The sequence below is a fragment of the Echinops telfairi genome, unplaced genomic scaffold, assembly GCF_000313985.2.
Source record: "Echinops telfairi isolate 266 unplaced genomic scaffold, ASM31398v2 ScPeMD7_7453;HRSCAF=8491, whole genome shotgun sequence".
In the NCBI taxonomy this organism is placed as follows: Eukaryota; Metazoa; Chordata; class Mammalia; order Afrosoricida; family Tenrecidae; genus Echinops; species Echinops telfairi.
Window position 1 is genome coordinate 55,264 of NW_022111353.1, and position 4,840 is coordinate 60,103.

Below are 4,840 nucleotides of genomic sequence, written 5' to 3' on the forward strand. Positions count from 1 at the left end.
ACATTAGTGTTCAAGGTGCCAAATCTATTTTTGAGATAGTTTTGACATTCAGGTAGGATAAATTCAAGGCTGTACCTTGGGTCTTATGGACTTGTGTTTAATTTTCTTCCGTTCCAAGTTGAACTTGCATAACATCAACTGATGACCTCTTCCAAAGCCACCCACTGGCTGATGATATCAAGCTTCTCCACTATCTCTTTCCACAGATGTACTTGGTCGGTTCCTGTATATTCAATCTTGTGTATAGTATATAGTGCATAATGCATAGTATGTATCATCATAGTATGTATGTTGTTGAGATAGGATATTTTCAAGTAAGTGGTTGGTCTTGAAAAGTTCTATCATGTGTACTCTGCCATTGTTTCTATCGCTAAGGAAATATTTTCCCACCACCAGTCATTCTAATATTGGCCCCAAACTCAAACTTGTTTTTCCATGGCAGAAAAAAATACCCTTTAAAAGAGGGTATACTAATGAATACTCTTTATATTTAGAGTCATTTGGAGTATATTGATACCTTGGAACACAAATGATACCCAATGTGTTTCTTCTCTAGCATTCGCCTTTCTTTCCACCCAAATATTTTAGTAATCTTAAAGGTAAAGACATTTGTAACCTACTTAGCACAGTGTCCAACACATTTTATATCCAGTGGAATCTTTGAAACCATAATTTTATGGAACTGCCTTGTTTATGCAGCTTTTCCGCATTGGCAAGGTGCAGTCACCACTTCTCTGTAAGTCTCTCTGTAGCGGAAATCTTTGTTTTCCTTGTCTGACAGGTTTCCTCCTTACACAAGTTTTACTTTGCAGATTCACTGTGTAGGTGTGAGTGTGTGTGTGTGGTGATGGAGAGGTACGAGTGTGAATGTGTGTATGAGAGAGAGAGCAAGAGAGACTTGGATCCAAGTGACTACACAGTATTTCCAGAGATGAAATCATTCCATCACACTAAGGCTAAGTAGGACAATCCTAAAGAAAAGTCTCAAATATGCTGTACACAGAATAGCATTCTTATAATTGTATAAAAATCACAATATGAAGATGACGAAATGGACCATATCTCATTGGAATTATATTACAATAAACTTTAAAATTAACTGTATTATTTCACATTCTAGCACAAACAATAATATGTGTTCATAATGATGAATATATGTTATCAAGATTAAATTACAAGTAGTATATTGTTTACCATTAGGCATAATATATAATTGTGAAATATCTCCAATAGAAAGGGTAAATGATTACAAGCTTTAATGCTTAAACTTCAGATATCTAAAGAGTTTATTTGTAAGATTGCTGTCTATTTTAGAATGCCATATGCTTCTTCTATCCTGAAATTAAATCTTCAAGTCCAGGTGCAAAATGTCTACTACCTTTGCAGATGTACTGGAAGACACCATAACACACCCATCAGAGATTTATCTGATAGCAATAAGACAGCTACAAGAGAAATTATGATTGGAATAACGATTTCTTTTTGGATACCAAATCTAATATACAGAGGTTACTGCAAACATCAGTGTCTGAAAACAGACTACCAACCAAACTCACATAAACTAAATAGAAAATCTGAACCGATATTTAGCAAAAGAAGAAATTAATCGGGTCATTAAAAAACTCCTGAGTTAGTTAATTGTGCCAACCTGCCGATAATCACATGTGGGGCTAATTGAAAGATGGAGGGATAAATGGATGGTGAGCCTTGCCTTTCTAGTTCTAGGGTTTCTTGTTTTGTGATGGTCACACCAGGGTGCAGCTGCCTTAGCAGTTCCCTGCTTCAGCTTGCAAGATTGACTTCCTACAAGACATCCCCAAGGAGAAGCTACATGGACCTATCCCGATGCAGCCCTGGGTGCTGGAGCAGCCGTGTGGAGACCCCTGCTAGTGCTGAGATGCTTGTTCATTCACTGACTCAGCTTTCCTCCTGCAGTTGGCATCATTGCCTCTGTTTTGTGAGGTGGAGGACTTTGTGGACTGGTGTTGGGTTAATGGGTTAATGTTGGACTTGTGGGCTTGGGCAGCATTGGGTTGGGATGTTTTCATGATGCACATTTTCTTTACATAAAACTCTCTCTTATACATGAGTTGCTGTGGATTTGTTTCTCCAAAGTTCCTAGACTAATACAACTCCCAACAAAGCAAAGTCTGTGCCTACATGACTTCACTGGTGAGTTCTATTAGACATTCATAGAAGATCTGATGCAAATTTTAAAAGTACAAAAAACTCACGTATTCATTTAATGAAGTGAATATAGCCCTGGTACGAAAGCCAGGCAGAGACAGCATGAAAAAAGAAAATTATACACCAATATTCTTCATGAACATAGTTGCGAAATTTCTCCACAAAAATCCCAGCCAATAAAATTCAACAATATACTGGCAAAACAATACGTCATTATCAAGTGGGATTCATACTAGGTATGGGAGGATGGTTCAAATTAGAAAAACAATCAATAAAATCCATAACTTAAAAACAACAACAGAAAAGAACCACACAATCATATCAACTGACTCAGAAAAGGCATTTGATAGAATCCAATACTCATTCCTCATAAAAAACCACTCAACAAAATAGGAACAGAAGGGAAATTTCTCAACATAATTAAGGGCCTGTAAGAAACCAACAGCCATTATTAGTCTCAAAGGAGAGAAACTGAAATCAGTTCCTTTGCAAACAGGAGCCATACAAAGATGCCCTTTCTTTCTTTTTAATTTATTTTTATTATTTCTTTTTCCCCTCCCCCACTTTATTTTCCTTAACCCTAACCCTGACCCTGACCCTGACCCTAATCCAAAGATGCCCTTTATCACCGTTCCTACTTAGCCAGAGATTTAAGTGAACAAATGAAAATTAAAGGTATAGGAATGTGCAAAAAAAAAAAAGTAAAACTACTTGCAGATGTTATAATCGCATACATAGAAAATTCCAGGCTCAGAAGAAAATGGTTGGAATTAACAAAAAGACGCTTTAAACAGCTTTATTATTAGATTTTATTATAAACTTAATTACGGTGGATGGAACACGGTATAATTTGATACTTGGTCAGTTGATCTCTCTCCTGACCCAACCTGAATTTGTTCTAGATTCATGTATTTCTTGCTTGTTTCATGACAGAAATTTCTTCACTGGCTTTTAAAATATTAATGGTGGTCATTTCTTTCTTACTCTTTATTTGTATTTCTTTTTTTTCTATTTGTATTTCTATCCTTATTACTATTATTACTTTCTGTTTGCCATTTTATTTTTGTTTTTTTACTGTTTGTGTTGGGTTTCCCAGTTGCGAAGCACAGAAGAAGTAGATGCATAGCAATCACACTGATGCAATAGTTTATCAGGGATGTGGAGTGAGGGTAGGGTGGGGGAGAAAGTGAGGGGATTTGAAGAGCAAACAATGAATGTGGGAGGGGAGAGGGAGCGCCAGACCTGATTGTGATGATGTATTTAAAAGCAACTTAACCATGGAAGTGTCTGATATGTGAATACTATATCAAGAAAACTGCTAAATAAAAAGAAATCAAACTTGACCAACAATTACCATGGATGAAGCAGAAAGAGTTGTTACTTAGATAGTATTCAGTTTAATGGTGGTAGAATAATTTGGAGAAGGATATCAACACAAAGAGTATAGTCAATGTCACTGAATTTTACAAGTAGAAGTTCTGGAATTGGAAAGTGTTGTGTAGACTTGGGCCACACCTAGAAAAAAATTACATGAATAATGATGAGTACAAGGAAGAAGAAAATGTTCTAGATTGAATATGGTGACAATTGTACAACTGTTGTTGATATGATTGAATTATTGAATAGTATGATATATGGATAGAGTGCTAATAAAACTTCTTTTTTTAAAAAAGAAAGACACCGCCCCAATACAATTATGTTTTTTTTTTAAAAGAAAGAACTGATTCAGCAAAGTGGCAGGTACAAGAAAAACGTACAAAAAATAAGTTGGATTCCATCAGAACTCTGCAAAGGAAATCAGGAAAATTATGCCATTTTGATAGTCACCTAGAGATTATATAAAACTAACCAGATTTATTAGGAATAACTAACCAGAGAAACAAAAGATTGATACAGAGAAAACTATAAAACACTACTACAAGAAACCAAAGATTGACCCAACTACAGCCAAGCTGACCCCTCCCTAGAAGTATGTGTGACAGAGAACAACACTAAACCTACAGGTTGGGGAAAGGGTCCGGTATAGCATGCCCACACAGCAAACAAAGAAGGAACAAGAGAAAGGGTCAGTCAGTCTAGATCCCATATCGGCATACCAATGCTGAAGGACGATGTCCCTGCATGGAGCTGCTAAGGCACAGAGAGGTCTGTAGGGCTGAAAACAGCTCAAGACATGTTGTCCCCTTACTGGAGCATATCACAATAAAGGACAGACAATATTGGGGACACACGGTGGGGAGGTAATGCAGTCTGAACCCCCCGAAGTGGGGTGAGCCAAGAATGGAACACAACAGATCAGCAACTTGAGCAGAGCCAAGCCACAAAACCCCCAAAGAGCTCCCCAAATAGACTTCAGGCTAGGAGGAGGGTTCACTCTCAGAATTCCCCCAGGATCAGAGGGGAGATAGTCATAAAGGTCAGTGGACAGACCTGGAATTATGTATGTTTTTTCTTTTTTAATTTTCTGTTGTTCTTTTTTTTGTTTGGTCTATGTCATTGTTGGTTTGCCTACTATAATGTGTTAGTCTGGGTATTTAGAGAAACAAATCCACAGCAGCTAATATATAAGAGAGAGTTTTATATATAGGTTAAGTGTGCATCAAGAAAACATCCCAACCCAGTGCTGCCCAAGCCCACAAGTCCAACATTAACC